The following is a 16279-nucleotide window of genomic DNA, read 5'->3' as shown; positions in this document are numbered from 1 at the left end:
TACTTCAACAATCTATAAAACAGTACACAATAATATAATAAAGAAAATAAAACTGTATTCATTCCAATGTAAACTGATAAAATTGATATCATCTGATGGCAGGTATGAAGCTTTTTATTTCTGACCAAATGTTTAGTGTCGGGCTTGGCAAAAGAGAGTTGAAGACAGATGTCAGGCTCAGTCTGTTGTGGTGAAGCTGCAAATGCTGAGGATCCCATTTCACACAAGCATGTTGTTGGGAATGGCAGAAGAACAGTCACAGCCTGTAGGGCAAGGTAAGGATGTTTATCCTGAATCCTGCACCAAAAATCATCATTTTGAACAATGATTCCATGCTTGAATGTGATGTCATTTCTAAAAAGCATTCACAGGTTTCGTTTGACACATTTTTATGGCTACTGAAAATTTGGTACAAAAGGCTACTGCAGCTGTAAATTCATTTTCGGCTTAGTAGTCTGCTCTTCTGGAAAATACACCACATCGCAAAAGATGCACACATACCATGGAGACATTAGACCAAGTTTTCTAGTTCTTTATTGCCAACAAAAACAAGTTGATTATTTTATTATTGTATTGAAAACTGTTGCTTTTGTCTTTTGAAGATAGATTTAATTAATTATTTTTTCCAAATATATCTGGCAAAAAGCTAGACTGAACAACCAATTCACATCACTCAAATGGTCTTTCTATTAAAAAATATTTTTTAAAAAATATTCTGTCATAAAAGCCCATAAACTTAGCTATTAGTTTGAATAATCTTGTTAAAGCTTTAGTCTGAGTAGATCACCTAACCTCAGATGAAGCACTTGTATTTCATATCTGCCCCCACAACTGCACACAATACTGAAAATTGACATCACTGACAAGGGCATGATTTAACATAACTGATTATTTTTACTCTTTCATCAAGTGAAGTGAAGTGATTGTATGGCATTTATTGGCCGGGATATCCTCTTCGGGGTTTGACCACCGAACTGCAAGTCTTTTTAGGTGGTGCCACTTCGGTGACTTGCGTATCAGTGATGATGAAAAACACAAAACACCCAGTCTCCTGCCGGGAATTGAACCCGGGCACGACTCGCATGGTAGGCGGTAATGCTACCGCTACACTACAGAGGCAGACACTGTTCCATCACGAACCAGTTTCAGGTACACCTTTTTTACCATGAGTTCTCGTCTATGCAGGATATAGCAACTGGAACTATGGTTTGGGACTTTCCTTTTTATTAGTTATACCACTCCAGCTGCTTTATCAATGACTGTTTCAGCCCCATCTGCACAAATATTGATACAATGATTACAACTAAGTAGTTTATTTCAAAAAAATTGATAATTGCATTAAAAAATTCTTCTTTGGCAGCATTAATTGTCAGCGAAGTGCACATAAGCAAGCTGTCTTTGAGTTAATGTTTATACGGATATCATACTATTGTCAGCAAGATGGCGAGCTCAGCGACATCGGTGGAATCATCCATCTGCAAGACGAATTTGTTGTGCCAAAGCAATCATCATAATCTCTTTTTTTCACCTTCATTGAGTCATTAGATATCTTGTTGCTTCAAATCATGGAGCCTATAGTTGTTACTTCACCTTATAATGTTTATTGGAAATGTTTGACACTGATGCTACATCTTCTGGGTGAACCACCTTTGAACTTTTGATACGAAATTTGGTTGCAATGCCATAAAGCCAACAGTCCATTCTGTCTTCTAAAATTAGTATGTCACCACACCTAATATTTTGTATTCATATTAGTTAGCTTCACCAACTCATAGCCAAACTGTCAACTTCAAAACTAACCTTGACCTTTAGTTACACTACAGGCCAGTCTGTTACCAGAACACACATTCCAAAATGTAGAAACAAAAGAAACACTGTCAGTGTTCTGCTATTTTTCTGCCTGCACACATATGACATCACATGCCATATCATTATTATGCAACAGGACGAAGCCAGTATCTGGTATCGGTACGCTCTACATTCTGCCTTGTGGTTCCTGGGGGAAACTCACCAGAATGGTGCTACCGTGACGTGAACACAATGAGGTGTGTGGAGGGCCAATGCACAGTAGCAAGGGAGAGAGTACCACATCATGCTATACCCAACAGAATCATATTACCAAGTCTGCATGCAGCATGTGGTTACTGAGAACATAGAACATTTAGCACTAATTTTCGTGTTAGTTTAGATACAGTGAAGGTACTTTGCAACTGTAACGTTTGTTATGCATGGCATGAAGCAAACATGACAAGTACTACATTAAGAGGTGACATTTTCCTAGGGAGAGTTAGAAGCAGAAACAGTGGCACAATGTGGTGCCAACCCTGGGGTTGTTAGTTTCCATGGTACGAAACGGCTGGAGTGTGATGAGTGGGACAGAGATAGAGAAAACACTGGCTATGCTGCAAACCATTCTCCATCTCTCTCTAAAGAATGCATCACACAGCCACTTTCTCACTTGCATACCAATACAGTAATGAAAAGACCTCCATTAGTATGCCCGACTAAAAATTTACAGCATCAGTGGAAATAACTTTTCACACCTGTGCTCTCAGAGTAACTGAGGACTGCCAGCAACAGTACTTTACAGCAAAATTATACTATTTTCAAAGACTACTAATACTTATGACAAATATAAAAGTTGAGAATATCCAAATCAGTGACACCACTCATTTATTATTGCCATGACAAACTTCAGTAAGCAAATTATTTTCGAAGGACTACACACACCACAGACAAAACTGAGGTGGTTTTATTGGCACTACAGCAGGAGGTGATATTCAGGTAATTATCATTTCTGGAAAACAATACATGGTTTGTTCGGCAAGTAACACATCACTTTTTTTTAATTTATTGATTGGATAGGTTCAAAAATTTGAAATTCTTCAAAGCATAACCCTTTTGCACCAACAAATTTTTACCAGTGCAATTGCCATGATTCATAAGCTTTCTGGAATTCCTCAGTTGACAAGCTCGCCAGGGAACCTGTGAAGTACGTTGTGCATTGTCAACCGACTTGAGATGCTTTCTTTTGAGGTCCCTTTTCAGTCGAAAACACAAAAAATCTGCCATGGCCATCTCAGGACTGTAGGGCTACTGCAGCACCATTTTCATACTGGCCTGGGTCAGGTAGACCATGACAACAAAGGCGGTGTGAGATGGTGCCTTGTAGTGGTGCAGTTTCCATGAAGCACGGAACTCCTACTGTACATGGGTGACACAGTGATTCATTTTCTGGACCACTTCCTTGTAGAACTGAGCATTGAAGATATGTCCTTGGGGGAAAAAAAACATGTTGAACCATTACCTTTGCATAGAAAAGCAATGAGCAAGGACTCAGACAGGACTCACTTGTGCGAGCCTCCTCCTAGTACGGCAATGATGACATGTTCCATTCCACACTCTGCCACTTTGACATTGGATCTTATTGAAAGACGAGTAACTAATATGCAATGATCACACTGTCAAGGATATTGGAATCATCTTCACAGAGTTGCTCAAATTCTTCACACACTTCCACTCAATGTTGCTTCTGTGCATTGGTCAGAAGTTCAGGCACCAGTATTGCACAAATCTTCTGCACACCCACGTCTTTCAATACTACCTCATGAACAACCATTTTTGGCTAGTCAAGTAATTCTGACATAGAGTGAACACTCATACTGTGGTTTGATTTCAGTAACTGGCAACCCGATTCGCGAAGTTGACGAGCTTCCTGCATGGTAACCTCATCCAAATCTTCTCTGAACATCTTGTTCCACCTGTTTGAACTGACATCTAGTAAGGCAATCATCCCTAAAAGCTTCCTTAAGCATTCCAAAAGTGTCCAGTGGTGACTTGCTGAGTTTCATGCAAAATTTTATTGCACAGCATAGCTCTAAAGTTTCCCTCCACTGTATGTCTGATGTGATGTCTATGTGGGGGTCCACAGAAATAGCCGTCCAACCCTCCTAGAGCATGTGACAATTGAGCAACATACTACTGGAAAGCTAAGGGCCCTCAAGCCCTCTACACCCAGTTTGTCCCATAACAAAGAAACTGCAACGTATTGCTTTCCGGACACACCCTGTGTACTTGTGTAAAATTGTAAATTTATGCATTTATTTAACAAAATTAGTTGTATCATCAATTACTTATGTAATTAATGACTAAAATATATAATGGAAACACACATATTGAAACAAATCCATTTACTGGTAATTTGGCATAAAACTGCTAAAGGATGTCACTGCTATGAGAAATACAGCAACTGTTCATTTTAACAAAAGCGTATTTTTACAATCTCAGTTCCATTACATAAACTATTCATATCAAGTATCAGTCACATATAATGATCATCTTCAGATCTAGGTGTTCACAATTCGTAAGTGGTTACAATATTCAAGGTAAAAAAAAATCAGCCAAAAATTACATAGTTAAGAGTTTCTAAAATATCAGCATCAAACCCTCAATAAACTTTCATGCTAGTACTACTATTAACATTTTATGTAGCAACAGAACTAGTTATAACAGCTTAGATGCAATTGTGTTAGAATGTCTTTAAAATTATTTATGTCTGGATGATTACTTTTGTCCAAAAGATTCTGATCACTAGTCACAAACACTGAGATTAGTACAAATGATTGAAATTAGTTAACAGTTATTTATGTCACACAACTGAGACTGTAGAAATAAATTGTTCCAGCAACAAATTGTACTAAGCACTGAAACCTCAGAAAGGATGGTCTTGAAGGGAAACCACTCTACAAATCAACTTGTCAGTTTCTTTTTACATTGGATTCAACATGTCACGGCCTTAATTTTTGATCACAGATTATCTTGAAGTTGCCTCTTTCTTACACTACTGGCCATTAAAATTCCTGCACCACAAATTTGACGTGCTACAGACGCGAAATTTAACCGACAGGAAGAAGATGTTGTGATATGCAAACGATTAGCTTTTCAGAGCATTCATACAAGGTTGGTGCCGATGGCGACACCTACAACGTGCTGGCATGAGGAAAGTTTCCAACCGATTTCTCATACACAAACTGCAGTTGACCGGCATTCCCTAGTGAAACATTGTTGTGATGCCTCGTGTAAGAAGGAGAAATGCGTACCATCATGTTTCCGACTTTGATAAAGGTCGGATCATAGCCTATTGCAATTGTGGTTAACGTATCATGACATTGCTTCTCGCGTTGGTCGAGTGCCAATGACTGTTAGCAGAATATGGAATCGGTGGGTTCAGGAGGGTAATACGGAATGCCGTGTTGGATCCCAACAGCCTCGTATCACTAGCAGTCGAGATGACAGGCATCTTATCTGCATGACTATAACGGATTGTGCAGCCACGTCTCGATCCCTGAGTCAACAGATGGGGACGTTTGCAAGACAACAACAATCTGCACTAACAGTTCGAGGACGTTTGCAGCAGCATGGACTATCAGCTTGGGGACCATGGCTACAGTTGCCCTTGACACTGCATCACAGACAGGAGCGCCTGCGATGGTGTACTCAACAACGAACCTTGGTACACAAATGGCAACACATCATTTTTTCAGATGAATCCAGGTTCTGTTTACAGCATCATGATAGTCGCATCCGTGTTTGGCAACATTGTGGTGAACGCACTATGGATGTGTGTATTCGTCATCACCATACTGGCGTATCACCTGGCGTGATGGTATGAGGTGCCACATCTCAGTCACCTGTTGCTCGCATTGTCGGCACTTTGAACAGTGGTCGTTACATTTCAGATGTGTTACAACCTGCGGCTCTACCCTTCATTTGATCCCTGCAAAACCCTACATTTCAGCACGATAGTGCATGACCGCATGTTGCAGGTACTGTACAGGCCTTTCTGGATACAGAAAATGTTCGACTGCTGACATGGCCATAACATTCTCCAGATCTCTCACCAACTGAAAACGTCTGGTCAACGGTGGCCGAGCAACTGGCTCGTCACAATATGCCAGTCACTACTCTTGCAAAACTGTGGTATCGTGTTGAAGCTGCATGGGCAGCTGTACCTGTACACGCCATCCAAGCTCTGTTTGACTCAATGCCCAGGTGTAGCAAGGCCATTATTATGGCCAGAGGTGGTTGTTCTAGGTACTGATTTCTCAGGATCTATGCACCCAAATTGCGTGAAAATGTAATCACATGTCAGTTCTAGTATAATATATTTGTCCAATGAATACTCGTTTATCATATGCATTTCTTATTGGTGTAGCAATTTTAATGGCCAGTAGTGTAGTTTCACCTGCAGGATAATGAGGCAACACTTCCTCCATGTTTGAGCATCTGCAATCTTCATATTCAGCAATATGTACAGATTTTAAATGCCCTTTCAATACCATAGTCACACATATGTTTTGGAATAGCTTCTCTTGGAAATGTTAGATTCTGCAGTATTTGTGTTGTCTTAAGTAAGATCACATTTCTCTTAGGTTTCATTGTGATCAGCTTTCAGAGTCATGAGTGGCTGTTAAATGCAGACTGCATGACATACAGAGTAACTGAAAGGCACAGGAAAGACTGCATTTAAAGACTGGCTTTGAGGATAATTTGGGTCTCTAACTGTCAGCTAATTCACAGAATGTTCTCAGTAAATTCCACTAATCTCAGTAGTGGTCATTCTTCTGTGGTGTGCTGAGGCAGCTCTGGTTGTGGCAATGTCCCTCATCTGTCTGAGGTACAGAGCTGTCACTGCTGTTGTTGTTACTTGACATTTTGATTGTTTAATTTTCAAGTTCACACTTTTAGCTGTTGGTAAAGCCTCCATTCAAAAACTGGCAGAGCTGGAGGTGTAACTCCAAATGGAAGCTCTGTCAATCCCTAATACAAACTTCAAACCTGGTAATTAATTTTCCCACATTGAGCTCAATGTAAACAGCAATACTTTTTCTGATAATATCCAACATGGTCAGGAATTAAAGCACCAATATAAGAAATGCTTAATGAACATGTACTTTTTTTTTATACACAAAATGTAATATGTTTTATTCACTCCGCACACCAGTGTGCTTTTCCTGTGGCTATTGTCTCAGGTAAAGCTAGTTTCTGAAGGAAGGAAGCTGTCTTCAATTGGAGCTGAGGGGCTGGCTTTCCCTAATCCTCCTAAGCGGCTAGTAGTGTGGGCATAGGAGGCTGGTTCAGTGGAGTTTGATTTTCCCATGATGGTCTTTGCCAAACAACCCCTAAAAGTCCTAGGGTGAAGCAGCGCTTTGCAGAAGAGTTATAAGTGGAAGCAGTAAATGGCCAGTGAGAATGCCAACATTCTTTTCCTGAATCTGATTGGCTGAGAGGCCTAATAATTTTGTGGACCTGTTTGGAATTCATGAAATATAAGAATCAGCCTGCAGCCTCTGGAGGGGGGAGAGGGGGCAGGGGTAGAACTCATGTGCATCTGGGGCAAACCTGGGGTTTCTGTAGTGTGCTTCAGAAGTCAGGAGAGGAGGATCCTTTATGATCCACTGAGATATTTCTTACGATATGGAAAATTGAAGCTGCATTCCTGTGTGCAGTCATGGATTTCAGGTTTAACTATTCCAGTTTTCTACGACAGTTGCTGTTTAGTGAGTGTGCAGTCACTCAGTAGACAAAGATCTCAAAGTAAAGCTAAGTAGCTGGCTACACACACGTATTCGATGAATGAGATGGTCTTCATGAACTTTTCACTGAAGCCAATAAATTATATACATTTCTATGGAAATCTGATTGTTGTATTTTCATGTGACCTTCTCCCTTTAGATTTTGGGCTGTATTCCTGTTTTGTTATGGTGGACACTATGGCCGGTAGTTGGTAGCAGCCAGTTCTACATCTACATATATATCTATATCTATGCAGAACTCTGTAAGCCACCACATGGTTTGTGGCAGAGGGTAACCTGTACCATTACTAGTCATTTCACTTCCTGTTCCACTCACAAATAGAGTGAGGGAAAAATGACTATCTATATGCCTCCGCATAAGCCCTAATTTCTTGTATCTTAACTTCATGGTCCTTACGCACAATATATGTTGGTGGCAGTAGAATCATTCAGCAATCAGTTTCAAATGCCAGTTCTCTAAATTTTCTCAATAGTGTTCCTCGAAAAGAATGTTGCCTTCCCTCTGGGGGTTCCCATTTGAGTCCTGAAGCATCTCCGTAACACTTACATGGTATTTGAACCAACTGGTAAGAAATCTAACAGCCTGCTTCTAAATTGCTTTGATGTCCTCGGTCAATCCAATGGATCCCAAACACTTGAGCAGTGTTCAAGAATAGGTTGCACCAGCATCCTATAAATGGACTCCTTTACAGAAGAACCACATTTCCTACAATTCTTCCAATAAATTGAAGTCAACCATCCACCTTCCCTACTACAGTCCTCACATGCTCATTCCATTTCATACTGCTTTGCAATGTTATACCCAGATATTTAAAGAGACTTGATTGTAACAAGCAGTATATTACTAATGCGGTATCTAAACACTACAGGTTTTTTTCTTACTCATCTGCATTAACTTACATTTTCCCACATTTTGAACTAGCTGCCATTTATTACATCAACTAGAAATTTTGTCTTAGTCATCTTGCATCTTCCTACAGTCACTTTGACACCTTACCATACACCACACCATCATCAGCAAACAACCACAGATTGCTGCCCACACTGTCTGCCACATCATTTATGTATATAGAGAACAACAGCAGTCCTGTCACACCCTCTGGGGCACTCCTGACGATGCTCTTGTCTCTGATGGTGAGGTGGTGAATGTTCTTCACCATCGCGGAGCCACATTTTTTAAAACCATACTTATTAAGAGACATAAGGTTCTCTGTCTCATCGTCTCAAAAGAATTTATTATATTTGAACTGAGAATGTTTTCAAGGATTCTGCAGCAAACCAATTCTAGGTATATTGGTCGGTAATTTTGTGGCTCCATTCTGTTACGATTCTTATATGCAGGAGTCACTTGCACATTTTTCCAGTTTCTTGGGACTGGACAAGAGATTCACAATAAATGCAAGCTATGTAATGGGCCAGTGCAACAGAGTACTCTTTGTAAAAATGAATTAGGATTCCATCCAGACCTTGTGAGTTACTCGTTTTCAGCTCTTTCAATTGTTTCCCTAACCCAGGAATGCTTATGACTATGTCATCCACACAGGAATCTGTTCGATGGTCAAGCAACAATATGTTTGTACAATTCCCCTGTGTGAACAATTTCTTGAATGTGAACTTTAAAACTTTGGCATTCATTTTGCTATCTTCAGCTGCCACACAAGACTGGGCAACAAGGGACTGAATGGAATCCACTTAGAGATTTTACATAGGACCAGAATTTTCTAGTATTCCCTGCTAAGATATGAAAGCAGTGGTTGTATGCTTCAGGCATATATTTTTTCACAGACACACAGACCTATTAACATTTGCTTGTCATCATCTGTGTACTCTCTTTTGAACCGAGAGTGTAACAGTGACTCTAGAACAGTCACAGTGGAGTTGGGTGGCTGGTAAAAACATCCAACTTGGTTTGACATACACCTGTTATACGTGACCAGATAACTTCACTGTTACACTCCACTTTGACCTCAATAGAGACGATATTTTTGTCAACTGCTGTGAACAATCCCCATGCTATGGGCTCTAATCTGTCAATCAGATATATAGTCCACAATTTGCTAAATACCTCAGAACTCTTGGTCCCAAGAAAAATTTGAGTGTGAGAGCTTTCCTGGAGGGTAGAAAATTTGGGAACTTTGTTACAAATACTTCAACAGTTTATTAATAGAATTTTGAGAGTTAAAATGTCTTTACTCTGAATGTGACCTGACTTTGTTTGCTGCATACTGACTGGCAAGTGTTCATCAGAGTACCTCAAACTACTATCTAGCCTAGAAAACACTCACATGTCCTCCATAACTACCCTGTTACCTGAGCAGCTACTTCCCTGATATAGTGCACCCCTAACCTTCCATGGGGCGTCCTATGAATCCCCCACCAACAACGCACATCCAGAAATCTGCAGCCAAGACCGTCACAGAGTCGACAAAGCCTTTGGCTGAGACCATCCACTCAGCTCCAAACAAAAGGACACATTCAACTTTAGGAACGATGCTGCAAATTGTGAGCTCTGCTTGCACCCTGCACAAGAGGCCAGCAGTTTTCACCACCTTTGCTAGCCACCTGTAAGAACCAAGGACTGCCTCAGAACCCATGCGACAGACATTGTCAATGAGAACATGAGCCACAATTTCCAGATGGCTGCATGCTGCACGCTCGGTAGGCATAGGCAAGGCCACCTCCGCATCTTGGATGAGGTCCCGGGGCAGACATACTGAGTACACATTGTGATGTGTGTGGGTCATCTGGGTAAAACGGCTCACACACGTCATATTAGATTTAGGTGCTCTGTGGTGGACAGAGGAACTGTGACACAGCAAATAAATTTGTGACAGAGAAATATTAACTTTATTGTGCTGCAATATTTAACTGAAGTTGTACAGCAACTCACTGGATGTGCCTGCAAACAGATAAAACTACACAGTGGCCTGGCAAGTTGTGCGTTACTAAATACAATGTCAACAAGACTGTGTCCATCCTGGATGCCACGCTGTCAATCACTGTAGTAAACACTTGTTCCTGTGCAAAACCTATGGCACTCCAGTTGTAGACTAAGTCTCGCAGACTGATCTCCAGTATCAATTGTAACTACGAACAGCAACCTTGGAACTCTGTACTAGAACTGTTGTATGCCAAAGACGAATATGAACTATCTGTTGCTGCCTGTGGCGGCCACTTATCACAATGCGGAAGTCCATCTTACTGGTGGTGGTGCAGAGGTTGCTGATTGGGCTGTGAACTTCTAAGCACACCTTGTGCTCCCAGTCAGAAACTGTCTCAGCGTGCCAGCTCTGGCTGCATCCACTGGTGAGGACACAACACGTTGGCTTTCCTTCAGCACTGAACACTATCAATCGAATGAGCTCCACAACATGCTAACAATGGAGCTCCTGATAACCAGTAAGCCCCTCCCCGTGTGCCTACTTGAACCCTGCTGAAGCAGCTGCCATCTGCCCACTCACATGGTGAATGGGCAAGGCGAGACGGCCAGTCCTAACATCGACCCTCCACCTCGAGCGATGCGAACCATTCACTCTGTGACGAGGGCAGATCCACTGCATCAGGTACACTAGGAGGTGCCTCAGCAGCAGAGCCCACAGGTAAAAAAGTGACACCTGAAGTGTCCCACATGATGTGCAAGATTCTCACCACCACTACACACTAAGAAAGCAGCCTGAAGGTGATTGACCATAGCCAAAAGCACATTCAGCTGTTCACGAACTGCAGCCAGCTCCTCCTGCGTCCACACATGGTTGGGGAGGTGTAACAAACTGTTAGCAGTGAACACATTTCAACCAGTTGCCACACATAGCAATCTTTCTGAAAGTGGCCAGACTGTTGTAGGGTTTTTATTATTGACACTGGAGTAATGAGAGGTTTAACCATGTCTCAAGGTTAAACGAGGCTGGCAATCCTTATTTAGACTGATTTTATTTGCGTATCAGAGAATCATTCTGCGACTACCAATTCAAGTTTCCAAAGAAATCTGTGAAGCAGTATGTTGCATAATTTGTCTCACATGTCATACATCAACAAGAGTGCACCGATTCTGGCTGCAATTGCATGTATCACTAGGCGCAACACCCTAAGAAGTGCTGACATATGGACAAAAGGAACATTTCAAGAAGTTAAACATTTCACGTCACACAAAGAGGGAAAGTTCTAAGTTACAGCTATGCATCAAACAATGGAAAATAGAGGACTGCTATTATATCTGTGAGTAATAATTCTAATTACATTTGAGAAGTTATCATTACATTTTTAAGTCAAATATTAGTTCCATGTTATATGGGCATTTTGATACACACCATTTTTAATTTTTTTTTCCTAACATCAATTTCAATTAATTTGGAAGTGAATAATAAAGAGCTGATCCTTTGATATAGAGACTACCGAATTTGCTGTTAAAGTCAGGCTCCTCCGACTGTACAAAAGTCTTTTCAGTGTCTTATATAGTAATCATGAATTTGCATATCCCTATTTGTAACTTTAGGGTCTTCTTTTGCCAACATAATCATAATTTTACAACTATTAATCAGATTTTTGTATGATGTCCTTGGCTTTACTTTTCACATGATTCTCATTAGCCTCTTCTCCTGTACAATGACCCTTGTTATATTGATCTGGCAGCTCCCATTCCACAATACAATTCCATAAGACAGGAATAGGTTCAATGGTGCAATAGATCTTAATTTACTACATATGCATATCTATCTGTTTGCTGACTCCACAATAGTCCATCATCTATATAACTACATTCCTAGAAACTTACATTCAGAACAGGCATTTGCTGCAATATCTTCATCATACATGCCCTTAGAGCGCAATCTGAGGACTGAATGGCAGCAGATCTCCCATCTCTACATCTTTCTGCCTTCTTTTTCATTTCCATGTAGGAATTAGACAACATCTTTCATAATTTGATCTGTGTACTTTAGCCATAGTCTTACCACAATTCCTTTCAATTGATGCACCCATGTTTTATTTCTTTTACGAGACCCTTGTGTCTCCACAGATGAGCTCTTATTTTTGCAATAGTATTCTGTAAACACCTTTAAGGACTTCATCATTTGTTATCTTATCAGTCCATTTGATTTCCAAGATGTGACTGTAACATATCTAAAAAGAATTCAGTTTTTTCCTTACTTCAGCCCACAGAGCTTCACCTCACACCATGCCAGCTGTGTATCTCTCTTAATAGTGTACCCACTTTTCTGTACCCTGGAGTGTTTTTCTTGTTGGTTCGCGGTTTTATGTAGCAGCTGGCTCTCTCCTTGTAGTTGAAGCTGAGTCAGAACACTTCACAAGCTCTGTTACCCGACATAATATCTGACATATTTAACTTTTTCTTTTAATCTTACCACTGTAGTTGACTCTCTTGAACAGAGGTCCTGCTAACCAGCACCTTCAAAATGCCGTGTGTAGCCGACAAAAGGCTTGACTTCTTCATATTCTGCAGCTTTATTGGAGCAAAAGGAGATAACTTCTGCTCACATCACGAAAATGTACATCCACTACTTTCTTTTTACAAACATATATGAGTGTACTGGTAATTAGAGTGACTTGAATTTGAGTAAAACACAACTTTACATAAAATATACACCTCAAAGGCTAAACATGACAATCAAGATTAAAATATACCGTATTTACTCAAATCTAAGCCGCACTTGAATCTAAGCTGCACCTGAAAAATGAGATTCGATATAAAAGAAAAAAAAAAAAATTTCCTGACTCTAAGCCGCACCTGAAATTTGAGTCTCGAAATTCAAGGGGAGAGAAAAGTTTTAGGTCGCACCTCCAAATCGATACAAAGTTGGTCCATTGTAACATGAGTCACAATTTAGGTCGAATGAATGACGATACAGCTACAGTAGTTTGGTTCGAGTCGTAAGCTTAGCAGCTAAGCTTTACCAGGTAGCCACTGCTATGCGTCCATATTTATACGGGTACGCTTCCTTTTTCACATGCTTCGTCTGGTTTGAATCGACTGCTTATTTTGCTTTGATCTGATAAGTGCCGTTTTCTCTGTTATAAGTGTTTACGTCACTCTAAGCTGAAAATGCATTACTGTACTGTGTCATGCATTGTTTGTCGCATTCTGATAGTGCGTGTTTACGGCCTGTCGCCACTCGCGGCATGGCTTGCTTTTGTGCGTGCTACCGCCGCTTACAACTAAAAAAAAAGGGAGAGGAATCATCTCATTAGTGAAACAATGGTAAGAGACTGCTATTTGTTGTTACTTACACTGCTGCTTCCTTTGATAATGATTTGAAAATGATCAACAAGAACCAAATAATATACTGCATATAATAGAACATGTTCTGAACGAGAGTTAGGCGAAAATATTTCTCTATTTGAAAATCTTTGCACCCACTTCTTTAGTACATCAAATTCTGCACAGAAATTAGAGTCATCTTAGATTTAAAAATCTAGTCAGTTGCCGTGCTTCATTTCTGACTGTATCACTATTAGGCATAAGAATAATACGAATATAAACATGACACGATACGTATATTCTTCCGCGTTTGTTGTTATGTCACTCTAGTTTCGTAGTTTATTAGGCAGACAGGATTTAAATGAGATAGCAGCAAACATGAAAGAATACATGGGAAAATGTTTATATTCGTATTATTCTTATGGTGAAGAGAATACTGCATGTGAGTCACATTTCATCAGGTTCTTATTAGCAACAATCTCTTCTCACAGGCAGAAAAAAATTCAGAATGTAGAGTTGGCCATATTGACAAACATCCCATGCCTGTGTAGCGCAACAAGGAAAAACAGTCATACTTGTACCCAGGCTTCAAAAAATAAGTGAGTTCCTATGCATGTGGCTTATAAGCATCAAAACAGGTTTGAGTAACATATGATCTTAAGATAGATGATAACAGCCTCAATCAATAAATCATATTTGATTATGAGATTGGACTGAATGATAGCCTAAACAATTTCAGTCGGATTTTCATAGTGTATTGAAATTCTGCTACATTCGAAGATGAACAATACGGAATTTGTATTTACTTTGTTGGATAATGTATGAAAATGCAGTGGTCGAAACTCGACGCGGAGAAAAACCGCTCGTCATCCACCTTCGTGCCTACAAAACATGCCTGTGTAGCGCAACATATATTCGACGGCAGAAGTTAGTTGTGGTGGCACCTACCAACATTTTTCAGAACTTCCGCTTGCTTTGCACTCGATTCTAAGCCGCAGGCGGTTTTTTGGATTACAAAAACTGGAAAAAAAGTGCGGCATAGATTCGAGTAAAGATGGTATTTCATTTGTCATGAAACAATCTCATCTTTTGTTTTCATTCTTGGAGAGTGCGGGTGCTCTCTAATGGTAAGCACACTGCCAAGCTGTGACACCAAAACATAATGCATCCCATCCACAGCAGGTGAAGCCCTTTATTTGTTTTCACACCTTGCCATTTTCCCATATTCCATACCTCCCATTTAATGTCTGCACATACAAAAACAAACACCTGTGCATAGTGTATGTTCCATGACTTACTACCTATTTAATATTATTCTGACACAACCATCTTTCCTTGTACTACACAAGTAGTGTGAAATGTCATTTGCCTAAATGACATGCATGTAACAGTTCAACCCTACACAGATGATGAGCATTTGTTTAGCTGCTTAGTCACCCCTCCCAAGACCCTATTCTCTACAATGACATCACTATCAACTTTTTTCCTTATTTTATTTAACTTTGTGTCACATACATTAATAAGCTGGTGTGACAATGTTTATTTTACTCTACAGCAGTAAACAAAAAAATAACGCTGGACACACCACTCCTTTCAATGTTTAATACAACTAATTTAGTGTTATCATTGTGTTGTAATACAGATATTTACATCACTGATATTCACAGGCTATTAAAAAGTGTCATACAGGGTCAATAAATATGGTTCCAGAAAGTATACTTCCTGAGATGTGAATCCTTGTTTATAGGAGGGGCTGAAAGACATTAGCTTGTGAACACAGGCACAGTTCTTGCTTGGTACTCCATTCTTATCATCAACAGAGTGTTTTGATGTCTCTCTGTACCACAGCACTACAGGTATGAATTAGTCTGAGTGTTAGGTGGCCTGCAGTCAGTTCCATTGTGCAGCAATGTATTGTGGTTTTAGTCATGCTAGTGTGTGGAACCATACAGTAAGTTACTCACAATTTTGTGTATGCATTGTTTTGTCTTCCTACCTGCACAGAATACTTAACTTCGGTATTGAAGATATTGTTCTGTTTGTATGCACAAAAGCATCCTTACTTTTCTTTTGTTTCCATCACTTAGTAGTTAGTTTCATGTTCTATCAATCACTTTGCTTGATAGATACTAATGATGTGGGATGAGTCATTTTACATCCTCATCACAAATTAATTTGTATATATGGTTACATTCTAAACATTTTTTTTCCTAGAAGAAAGTACAGATGTAAGTTACATACATAATACAAATTCTTCTACAGAATCGAAGGAGTTGTCAAGGAGAAACTTTTTATTTTGTTTTCAAATTTTACTTTATGTCTGTCAGATATTTTATGTCATTGGGTAACTGATCAAAAATTTTTGGGCACTTTGTTTTTGTGTTAAAGGCAGGCTTAATGTGGAGTAATGAATGTCATTTTTCCTTCTGGTACTGGAATTATATACATCATTGCTCCTTGTGAATTGTAG

General features: G+C 39.8%; 1 protein-coding gene across 3 annotated transcripts in view; it reads right to left on the bottom strand.

The window, feature by feature from the left end:
* Positions 1-16279, bottom strand: part of LOC126291983 (zinc finger protein 501-like) — a 128138-nt gene that overhangs the window by 95336 nt on the left and 16523 nt on the right. The window lies entirely within an intron of this gene.

Source organism: Schistocerca gregaria, chromosome 9 (genome assembly GCF_023897955.1).
Source record: "Schistocerca gregaria isolate iqSchGreg1 chromosome 9, iqSchGreg1.2, whole genome shotgun sequence".
NCBI classification, from domain to species: Eukaryota; Metazoa; Arthropoda; class Insecta; order Orthoptera; family Acrididae; genus Schistocerca; species Schistocerca gregaria.
This window is presented reverse-complemented; position numbering and strand designations above follow the sequence as displayed.